Genomic DNA, 12,563 nt, shown 5'->3' with positions numbered 1-12,563 from the left:
TACCAGAATTTCCTGACATTATAAGGAGACATTAGAGATGTTTCCAGAAAACACTTGAAAGAAAACCAAGCCACCCATTTCAACATTCCGAGATTCCCAAGGACAAGTGAAATCTCCAAATTTCCCTTTAGAATTGTTGACCTCGCGTCAATGAATTCGAGAAGCCAAAAGAAAATAAGTGGTTCTTATTCCACCTTTCCTCATTCTTTCGAATCCAGTGGAGCGATCTTTATCATTGTACTAAGTAATATTAATTGACAGAAGATGTAATCTTTTCCAGAATATATATATAGAAAAGTTACTCGCGTTGTATTGTAACCAGTCAATGTACGAGTAAGAAGTACCGGTACTTTTTTTTTTGTTCTCTTCAGTGTACAAAATTGAACTACCTAGTTGTTGCAGTCAGCTAAGAGTTAGATGATGCTAAAAAAAGTTTAACCCTTAAATTGGCAATGTATCCTATAGGATACAACAGGTTAATAGGCTATATGCTATAATTTTAATAGGACAATAGAAGAAAAATTGGTAGGAAAATTAAAATTTCACAATACTATAATATTGCACAACATATAAAATATGAACATTGCGACAGTTGTTTTCTTTACAATTTGTTTATAATTTTGTAAAAATGTTGTAAATCTACTCTAAATGGTTTAGGAGTGAAGATACTCATATTTAGCATTGAAATAGGACTTATTTCGTATTTTGACAAAATTTTATTCATATTGTGTTTATCTATAGTTATCATAGATAGCAAGAATATCATGACGGGAGTAACCTATGACGAGGACACGGGAAGAACACACATCGATACAGAATAAATCCTTTTTGCCGGAAATCGGTACTGTATTTGAATCGTGAATGATTGCAGAAACACAGCAAGTCACTTTTTTTGTAATAACTTGTTAATTCCTTTCAAGTGAAGCAGAAACTCCACACGTCCTATGCTTGGTGTACATTTTACCGCGGCAATATGTTACAGTGAATTGCAGGATCACAAATCCAGGACATGTAGAATTTTTTAGAAACCAAAATATGTCTCAGTTTACTTCCTTTTGTTTATTTTTACTGGTTTGAAGGAATTTGAGAAATTAAATATATATCAATCATGTAATTTCCAATTTTTGTTTGTTTGTGTACTTTTTTCAACTTCTTGGCTTAAATATATATTCAAAATAGTTTAGAAGATAAAAAAAATTGTTCTCCGCTTTCTTCACTTAGAAATTGTTTCGAAGGAATAAAATAATACAGTCATGAATTGCAAAAATCCCACATGTCCAGGCAATTCAGATTTTTTTCCAGCAAATACTTAAGGAAATCATTCAAGTTCACGTGTGTCAGGTCCCCCGCCGTAGCGCCGTTGTCTAAGACATTCTGTCTAGGACTCAGGTTACGAAATGCGCGCTGGTTCGAGTCCTCATGGAGGAAGACATTTTCTCATGAAATTTCAGCTAGTGTATGGAACCAGTGTCCACCCAGCATCATGATGAATTTGGGGAGCTACGATAGGTAGCGAAATCCAGTTACGAAAGCCAGCTATAACGGCTAGGGAATCATCGTGCTAACCAGACGATACCTCTATTCTGGTTGGATGATCGTCCACCTCTGCTTTGCTGCATGTGGGCATGAGTCAGTTGCCGGCTGATCGGTCTAGTTCCTTAAAAGGCTGTAGCGTTATGGATTATTATTTTTATTATCATCTACGTCAAATACTATATCTTAATATGCTCTAATGAAAAAATAGTCATTTGAAGGTACCAAACGCTTTTAAAGATAAGCAGTTTTTTGTGTGTCGTGTAAAATTTACTCAAATAGACATGTGGGATTTCTGCAATTCACGATTCATTTGTGTTAAATGCTACTGGGCTTGACTGATTGTGTCGCTTTGTTCGCAGATATGGGCCGTCCAGGCGCTCTCACAGGTGGCAGTGCACTCGTAGGAGCGCAGCTGTGATCCAGTTGTCAACGACTAAAGCGTGAGTTTCAAAAAACCCCACAATCTGTTGCAAAAATGAGAAGACAACACATACTTTATCAGCAGTGTTGCCAGAACAGCGGAATTTCTGCCAGGTCTAGCGGATTGCGACCTTAAACTAGCTGGAATATTTTCTATATAGCGGACAGCGAATTTTCTAGTGGTTTTCAGTTTCATTTTAACTTTATGCTGGCGGTTTTATAGTTCATTATCGCATAGCAAATTTCTTAACGTTGCCACACTTGTGCGTGTAGACTGTACAGTATTTTCACCAGCCAATTAGAAACGTTAATAAACAAACCAACAATCAATGGTGTAGTTTTCGCCAGCCTATTACAATTATTATATTGAATAAATCGAAAATCGATCATTCAAATGTTTCAAACGTTCTTTTTAAACAATGCTCGGTAATGCAGTAATAAGCAGTGTTGCCAAGTCATCGGTTTTGTAGCTAAATCTTGTGTTTTCAGGACTGTGGTCAGCTACAGAATTTTACCATCAGCGGCTAGCTATTTATTTGGCGTTTTTTTATGATTCCGGCAAGGGGAGACGATATTTTAAGTTTTTTTTTTCCTGTAAAGATGTTATATTGTTTTATATGTACTTGCGGACAACAATATTAGTTAATCATAAACCAGAGATTAATATAGTATTATCACAATTTTTCATTCTGCGAGTATAAAATATCAGTGTTTTATGATAACTTGATTTCGTACAACATGTCAATTTTCTGCCTCATCCATTATTGTACAAATAAGGTATGTCACATTCGTTTTCACTGCAAACCCAGTATTCTCCAGCCTTTCCTACTTTCTGCCTTCCTCTTTATCTCCTCATATGACACTTATATCTTAATATCGTCTTATAATATTATATATTATTTAATTTATAATTCCGCATTGTAGTTTATGTAACACAGACACACTCAAAACTTAAAACCAGACTCACTGTTGCAGATACGTCTCCAACTCAGTGTGAAATCAGATTTCGAACGGACTGGTGTGATTGTGAATGTGATTCTTTCCGAAGTGTTCAGTAAGCTTATATTAATGTTGATCTACTTCATTCAATTTTGAAGAAATATGCCGCGTAAAACTTCGTACGAATAAAAGTTTAGAGATGTGCGAAAAAAAACAATGTATTGAAAGAATGGGTAGAAGAAGTTGCCGGTGATAGTTCGAAAGCTCAATGTAAATGATGTAAGGTAATATTAAATGCAAAATATTCAGATTAAATTTTCCATACGATTTTGTATAGAACATACAGCCTACGAAGTGATACACACTTTCCATAATTTAGTCTACATTTTTATAAAATTCTCCAGTTTCTAAAACTGTATATTTTGTATTTCAATTGGAAGTGATGTGTTAAGAAAAATCTGGAGTTTTTCAAGTACAGTTTAGCGGTTTTTTAAGCTTATGTAGCGGTAAATGGAATTCTGAGTTGGCAACACTGGTAATAAGCTTCATTGGATTGAAGTGGTTGTATTTTTACAGTGCACGTATTAAGAATTTCATCTCTGATACGTACAGCAAGTAAATTGCAATAGCCTAATTAAAAAAAACACCATTTATCACAATAATTACTGTAAATAGAGCTAAATTTCTTTCATTTATAGATGCCTAAACCCAGTGCCGGATTTATGCCTAGGCAACCTAAGCAGTTGTAATATAAAATAGTTTTGTACAATTTTCAGTCTATCTCTGATCTAAGTATGAAAGCAGAAATAAATTCTGTTACATCAATTAAAATATTATATTAAGTAATTGCCTAGGGCGGCAATTTCCAGGGACCGGCATTTTCTCTCTCTCTCTCTCTTCCTCCCCCCCCTCACTTTACAGAGAAATTTGTTTTTAAAACACTTGTTGATAAATCTTTTCTGAAGTTCGTTCTTGAACACCTTTGCAAGTCGGATATTGTTTTGTTATAGCATTGTCGCGGTAGCGGTGAGAGTAAAAGGAAAGTGTGCAGCTGCATAATTATATTGTAATGCCGGTATTACATTATTACACAATGAAACTCTAAAATTTAACTGCTTGTATAAATAAGAATGTATTGTTGAAAATCAAATTGGATTGTGTTTATTATCGCTATGAATAATAATCACTCTCAGTTACATTTCCAATATATTATATCGTCAACAATAGGTTACTAATCACTTTCCAGCATGTCCACTATACACGGCTTTTATTTCAAAATTTCTCAGTCTAAATAACTAATTATTTAAATTGAATTCAATTAAAAAAAAAAAAAAAAAAAAAAAAAAGCAAGTCAATTTAGATATTGAGGGGGAAGTCTGAAACCAGGCTTAATTGCATTTTAGATTTCATTCCCACTCCCCAGCCACACCCACTTTGAAATTTCAAATGGCACCCCTATATTTTTATACTTAAATACAGTACTAGCTGTACCCGTGCGCTCCGCTGCACCCGTTAGAAATAAATATAAAGTAATTACATAATTAAAATAGGACGTTTGATCCAGGGAACATTCGTGTTTGATAGAAGGATAAATCGTTTAATATGTTACTTAATTTAAATTGCATCCAAATAATTAAAATGCGACCATTTTGGTCTAGAGACACTCATTTGGTGCAATGACAATTCCTTTAACATGTTTCTTAATTTTTATTACATGCAACCATAGTTTAATGAATATTGACATCATTTAGATTTAATGTGTATATTTTATTTTACTTGTTATAAGTTTCCATTGAATTATGATAACTTAATTTTAACCCTTGTTTTCTACGTATTCAGTAAATGGCGTTTGGCCCACTATGGTTGTGAACCCTTCAAATAACTTATATTATATTATATTATATTATATTATATTATATTATATTATATTATATTATGTCAGAAGTTACTGTAATAACATTACAGCATTATGTCCATCTAGAGAAACTACACTTTCCAATGGTGAAATAATAATTAATTATACAAATCGGTTAATTTAGCTTCCGATATTACTTCATACAAACACAGAAACATTCTCTGTAGGCTACCTTTCATAGATTTCGATTGTTGCTGTCCAAGACCCCTTATAGACGAAGTCATTTGTTTTTTAATTCATTACACGGCCTTAGATGGCAGTTATTTTAATTTTAAAACTCATTTATCTCATTAAATATCAGTCCTATCAACATTTTTCAAGGAATAAAACTTATCACAAATTATTTTTAAAGAAACTTTCGTTATGTAACATTTTTCACAAAAATCAATAATAAGCGAGATATTTCGATTTATTTAATTCAGGCCCCCTTATAAGCCCCCTTTTAAATAATGTATTTTGAATGCCATATAGCCTAAACAAGGAACTTAATTTATATTCCAATTTTCATCGAAATCCGTTCAGCCATTATCGCGTGAAAAGGTAACAAACATACAGACATACAAACAAAAATTTCAAAAAAGCGATTTTCGGTTTCAAGGTGGTTAATTATATATGTTAGGACCAATTATTTTTGGAAAATCGAAAATTACCAGAAAAATTTCGGCTACAGATTTATTATTAGTGTAGATGAAAGGGTATTCAATTGTTTATACATCTCATTCATTTGTTTTTGCATCTTTTGTTTACTATCGTCGCCTGGCAACCTGCGTTTTTGTTATTATCAGTTGACTGTAGGATGAAAACACAGCTTATTTTGTGTAATATCCTAAATTTAATCAATAAGAATGATTTATGTTCTCTCTCACCATTTAAAAATAATTTAATTCATAACCACAACTATTACATGAAATGCTCAATAAGTTTTTGTAGCTTTATTCTCTTTAGCTCTAATCAACAATAAGAACAATCCAGGAAAAATTTCGCGAAGTGTTAGCTTGCATGCATGTAATGTCTACGCATTCCTGATGCGGTATTTGTTGTAGTGCTGAACATACATATGCAAACTCACATGTTACATACGAATAAAGAGAGGTATCTTTCAGAGTGGTTATTCCCAATAATTCAGGCACCGCCACTCGCCACTCGCCACTCCTAGGCGCCTGCCTATCACATGAATCATACATTTAAGCATGTGTCTTCCGGTTTGCTTCATTCGCGTTCAAAAGTATAGCCTCTTCAATCCACTGTCTACACATATTTATTTGTATGATCTGTGTTGTTTGCGGATCATCGTTTGGTTTGGTTACTTAGCGCGCATACATCTTCCAGGTAGAAGTGTTCGACCCCCAGAGCCTCGTGATATCAACCAGTTACGCAAGCCACACAAACTTTCCCGGTTGCGGCACGTCGTTACGTGCTCAAATGACCGAACAGCCAAGAACGAGCGATTAATTGTCTCATTGTACATTCCAGCTCGTTGCGTTGAGTCACAGCGAAAACCTCGTCAAGGGTTTGGCCTACTTTAAGATTTGCATGCGTCAATGTCTTCGCTTTACTTTGTGAATGGCACGAAGCAGAGAAAAAATGCTGTGATGCGCAAGTCGATCTCTAGATTATGGAAATGCACACAGTTTGATACTATAGGAATAAATATAATCCTTAATACTCATTTGATATATCTGAGCCGACTGTCTTTCCTGGAATTCACCCACCGCTTTGCATGACGGCCTTTGGTTGCCACGGAAACACCGCTGGTGCCCTCCTCAGAAGAGTTCACTCGTATATAAAATTCCAGTTAAAGTTTTTCGTTAAGATGTAACTATCGAATAATAACTAGGGCTAGGATTCTTAAGTAAATAAATATTTTATTTGCACTGTTATAGAAACTTTTAATTATGTTTTAAGTTTCGGACAAGGTCACCTGAGCATATATTTTAAATTTTATTTCACATAAAAACGATTTTTTATGTAAATACCTATTTTCAAACATTCATAAAACACATAAAAAGTTAAGTTTTCATCAAATAATTTTCGCCAAAACCCCATTTCAGATTAATCATCATTCGAATGTTCAGAGCAGTTGCTGACGTGACAGCTGACAACTATTTCTCGGAATTGCCTATCTGTAGACCTGTGGAACTGCAGTCTCCTTTCTCACCACAAGTAGGCTAATAAATTGTATTGTAACTAACACACATAAACATTGATATGTTATTTAGGAGTGCCTTGTAAGTTATCATAACACTTATTCAGGGAGCAAACATAATTTCATAAACATTAGCTGTCTCTGTTTTCGTTTCCAATAATAAACATGTCTCTAGGGAGTACGTTGTTTCTCAATGGCCAGGGCGCTCTTTTTCCCAGTACAAGGCAGTGTTCCGCGATAATCGTTAGTCATTTGTGATGGGCAACTTGAGGACGAATCTCATTATGTACTGTAATTACTCAGTAGTTGGCGAGACAACATAATTTATACTAGTGAGTACTGTATACTGTTTATATTCACATAAAATAGTTGAAACATAATTACATTTTTTTTCCTTTTTTGTCACATATTTTACCAATTTTTAACACATAAAAACAAATATTTTCCTGACTTTATGCACCTAAAAATCCGAGCACAAATAGTGGAACAGAAGAACACAACTTCAATAAATTGTGTAGTCTAGGAGTAATAAGTGGCACTGGTACTCGAACTTGAACTGGTTACCTGGATGATTTTCTCCAACTATAAGGCGCATTTCAAGTAAATCAATTGCGAATTTTAGGACTCATCCCACAAATATACCCTTTTGCTACCACCAACATCATCAACGATAGATAATAGCGGGCAGTTGATACAGCATCGTTAAAATAGCGTTTGTTTCTTTTTCATTTTCTTCTGCTGTAAGCTGTAGGCCCTTAAGCCAACAGCTTACAGCATGGTGTTGTTGTTCGACCAATACTTCTTGTACCATCAGGCTGATATGCAATGGTAAATTTAGGTTGTCTGTTCTGACTCATACTTTGTTCGTGGTCCTACCAACTAGGCCTTTTCCATAATCATCATCAATAATGTCAAGGATGCTGAGGACTCGTAGATTATTTCTAATTACGTCATTTCAACGGCCAGAAGTGGGAGGAAGAACCTCTTTATTTAGGATTACCGTGAAAGCTAGTCTGTCTAACGAAAGAATAAAGTGATGTAAATAAATGCACGTGATCTTGAAATCTCTGGATGGCTCTTGGAAGATTCATACATTTTCTCTCATAAAACAGTCAGCGAAATGTTTCTATTTTATTTTTACTACTATGTTTTTAAGAACTTTTTAAATAAGCACAAGGCGATAAAGAAGGGTTTAATATTTTGAGAAGATGTATTCACAAAAGACAAGAGAAAAGTATAATAAACATGGATCCAAAAATTAATATATTTTTTAAAGAAACAAGTACTGTGAAATTTATATTGTAATAATAGCATATTATTTTCTAATGTGATCTCTTTGCTCGTTTCTTATTGCAATGTACGAAACAAAAGAGTAAACAGGCATGAAGTCATTTGTTTCTGCAATGCAATAAACATTTTTGTCTATGATTGTCAGTATCTGGCAGACACTTAAAAGTCTTGGTGTATGCACTCTCATCAGTAATATACAGACACTACAGGAAAGTGTCTTCAATGTTTATCAGTACATACGAGACCAACCAGGAGTGTTTCAAAGAGTGCCTAATACCCTAAGAAGTAGAGCAAAAGGTTGCGTTATATCACATAGGGCACTGCCTATGGACCTATAGTGACGATAAACAAGTGTTTATAACTCTTAAGGTACGAGGATACATGTTTATTATACATTTTTTATCTTGTTTTATGAATACTGCCTTCTCTCAAAATACATTTTGTGATATACAGGGTGTGTCAGAAATACTTTCACAAACCTTGGGGACATGTTCTTCACAAAAAAGACAGAAAAAAGTTCATATAAACATATGTCCGAAAATCCTTAGTTTTTTTTTTTTTAGTTATTAATGAAAGAATATAATGAAATATCTGTTAGATATTGTCAGCTTGGTAGCAAGTGTTGCAACTTTAATCAATTCAGGAACTCATAACAATGAAAGTTTACGTTCAACGCGTTTCGAGGTGCAATCTAACAACTTAACTTAAGTTTGTAACCGATAATAATATTCCTCTTGTTAGATAATCGAATGATGTTATCGATACAAGTCGATACCGTGTGGGAGTATTTGGAAGGGTGCGACAGTCCATGATCCGACGAGTGCATGCGTGTGTGAAAGCAAGAGGAGAACATTTGTTATGAGTTGCTGAACTGATTAAAGTTGCAACACTTGCTACCAAGCTGACAATATCTAACAGATGTTTCATTATGTTCTTTAATTAATAACTAAAAAACTACGGATTTTCGGACATATGTTTATATGAACTTTTTTTCTTGTTTTGGTGTGAGGAACATGCTCCCAAGGTTTGTCAAAGTATTTATGAAACACCCTGTATATAGAATAAAAATAAAAACGTTTTTCTTTTGTTTGTTGCCATGTGAACAAAACTATTGATATTGTTAAATGTGGCGGAGTGATACATTCCGATTTTTAAGTGGTATTCTATGGTTTAAATCACTTTATTCTTCCACTGGACAGAGTATAATATTATGATAGCTAGATTGGACACAGCCCTATCGACAATCTTACTTACTGGGGTGATGGTAACACCACAGTCTAGTATATATAGTCACGAAGCTTGAGTTGTGAGGGTGCTAGGAACACTAGACTGTGCTGGTTCTATTTCGCATTGTCTATAATGAGGCGATATTAGCGACCCTAGTGATTAGCAACTATCTATGTATGCATATTTACTATGTATTGAGCTTCGTGACTGTATATACTAGACTGTGGTAACACCTCCAGAGGACATTCAAATAGTCGGTGTTCCAAACGAAAGTAAGCCGGATTGATTGTTCGCGACAACTTAAGGGGACACTCCACTGAAAATTACAACTTCTCCCTTAATCATTTTTTTCAACCAAATTTTGAGAGTATGTTTAGCCTACTATGTAAAGAACTAACAAATTCCAAATTTTGAACTTCCAAATGTTTTTTACTTTTGGTTTTTTCTATTTTTTTTTAGAAATATTTTCAAACCCAACTTTTTAGTAAAAGATCTCAATTTTTAAGCTTCCTTTTTTTGGTTACATTCACAAGACATAGAGAAAAATTTCTATGCATTCATTTTATGAAATATCTCGTTTATTCTCTTTCGAAAAAATTTTTGAACTTTTGAAAATGCTACTTTTTTCTATAATTCATGAAAAAATAATAATAAAATAAACTAACAACATTTCTTACAACATAAATGCATAGAAACATGTAGGTACATCATAAATACTTGCGCTAAAAATTTAATCCAGATTGTTTAATATTTGGCATAAAAAAGTTGGTATCCAATCAAGAAAAATAAACCGGTGGAAAAATGGATTTTAAAGTAAAATTAATATTTATGCAACACATACCTATTAAAATTCTGCTCTACTACATTCATATAGTAACTTCACGGAGCCAACTGCAGAACAAAAGTTACTAGATTTGTAATCAGAAATTTGTAAAGTAAGAATTCTTTAATCAAAAGAATAATTTTGACAGCTCTTCTTCCTTAATTAAAAATAATGTAAACGTATTTCTATTCAGAATTCAACTACATCCATTTGGGATACAAAAATATACATTCTAAAGAACTGAAATAGTGAATAAAAATATTTTGGAAAATTTCCACGATTTTCTGTGGAGTCTTCCCTTAAGCAAAACGAGGACTAGAAATGCGGCATTTCGGATCACACAAATCGCAACATGTAAATTATTACTCCATGTTCCTTAGAATACGGCAATTCTTGGTGGAAGCGATATAAAATGTAGGTTTGTTTTCAAAAGCGGAAAGATATTTCACAGGCATTTTGGAGATAACTCTGCTGCAATCAAGCTGATTCTTTTGGAGCGACTGCTTCGAAGGGAGACGTTGAATCTTAGGGCAGCGTAACAAATCGGATAAGAGGGCGTGAGTTTGAATCCTGCCTTGTGTGTGTCGTGGCATCACCATATCACGGGAGTGTTTTCATATATGGCAGACTTGGCAGTGCGGCGAACAATGGAGCAGAACACTTCTCACGCATTTCTGGGGCGGGAATTTGGGTTAGCTACTGCGCAAGGAGCATTCTCGTGCAACTTCGGCTTGCCGTTCCACACGCCAATATTAGAAACAGGACACACGATATTGACAATGCAATGCATTTCTTTTCCGATGATTCGTTACGTTATGAAAACGACATTCATAGGAAATTGAGGATTCTCGGAATAACAAACAATGCATGAAACCAAATCTGGTACAGGAGACTTCATGAATGAACAATTTACAACGCATCAACGGACCCACACTATTATATGCTAATGACATCGCCACAAGAAGTGACAGGGGATTCATAGAATTCCTGTAATTGCGTGAAACGTTTATGTACTCCGATACGTGTTACTGTAACACTGTATTTACATTTTCTTTTTATTAATGACAGTAATTGACTGTTCGCCATTCACTCATATGAAGCCAGTTGTGTAGACCGACCAATTTATCGACAGAATCATTGGCCAGGGTGCGCCATAGGGAGCTGGTCTACGCTACACCCTCGATGAGATGAGATTATGGTGGAGATTTGTTGGGATGCCACAGGGGAACCGGAGCTATCAGAGAAAACCCCTATGTTTCCTGCACAACGGGCTTGCCCAACACAAGTGATAAATCAGGGATCGACCCTGGGTCCGCAGGATTATGCCTATGTGTCCACACTCTAGCTACTGGACCACAGTGGCGACATATTTCTAGATTTTTAACGAATCGGGTTTATTTATAAGAATTATGAATACGATTGAGAGCGAAATAGATTTAATGCAATTTATACGTCTTAGGACCTATTAATGATTATTATTTTTTCTTTATTTCTTTATTAAATAGGCCCTATATACCATACATCTCTATAAGTGATTACAATTCAATTATTGGACGTCATCTGAACGATCCATTGCTAAGCAAGTGACGTCAGAATAGAGTGACTAACTCATTGCTGTTGCCAAGCAACTGACGTCAGAATAGGGGACGTATTCTTACAGTAATACATTGCCGTTGCTAAGCAATATTGTCTTCAGATGTTGAAATTTTCTTAACATATTAATCATTTGAATCTCGAACATAAACGTTTCGCGGTAAATTAGACTAAAACACCTGGAAGTAATTATTTGGAAGTACGTTAGGTTACTCATTACTAGAGTCCGGATTTTATGTAATTACATATTCTGTTTCTATATACAGTATGTATCTATAAGGAAAGCTAAAAGTCTGCGAATCATATCAAAGAGATCATTATTCCGAAGTTTTAAGTTACATATTTTTACATATTTTGGTGCATAATAAATATTTTTACATATATTACATATTTTTTTACATATTTTGAAGGATATTACATGTTCTGAAAGAATACACATTTTTTTTCACCAATTTTCCCTCTACTTAATTCTTAGGTTATATAGGTTTTAAAATAAAGCTTATCCCTTGGTCTCTAGTGCATAAATATAACTTAATAATTGAAAATAATAACGTATTCTGTCAAAAATGGAAATCTATTTCCAATGCTAATAGTTTTTATTTCCCTTAAGAAGTAACGATAAAGTAGGAACGAATTCCAATGCGAAAAGTAGGCCATTGTACTGCTAACGCAGT

The 12,563-nt window shown here is 34.3% G+C and overlaps 2 protein-coding genes across 2 annotated transcripts in view; one reads left to right on the top strand and one right to left on the bottom strand.

The window, feature by feature from the left end:
• LOC138703535 (valacyclovir hydrolase) overlaps positions 1 to 12,563 on the bottom strand; it is a 119,472-nt gene that overhangs the window by 44,687 nt on the left and 62,222 nt on the right. The gene's annotated exons all lie outside the window — the stretch shown is intronic.
• B4 overlaps positions 1 to 12,563 on the top strand; it is a 75,747-nt gene that overhangs the window by 10,753 nt on the left and 52,431 nt on the right. The window contains exon 2 of the mRNA XM_069831479.1: positions 1,896 to 1,976. The gene's annotated coding sequence lies outside the window, so the exon portion shown is untranslated. The remainder of the gene's footprint in view (positions 1 to 1,895; positions 1,977 to 12,563) is intronic.

This window comes from Periplaneta americana, chromosome 7 (assembly GCF_040183065.1).
Source record: "Periplaneta americana isolate PAMFEO1 chromosome 7, P.americana_PAMFEO1_priV1, whole genome shotgun sequence".
NCBI lineage: Eukaryota > Metazoa > Arthropoda > Insecta > Blattodea > Blattidae > Periplaneta > Periplaneta americana.
The sequence above is the reverse complement of the archived record's forward strand: the minus strand, read 5'-3'. Positions and strand labels throughout refer to the sequence as shown.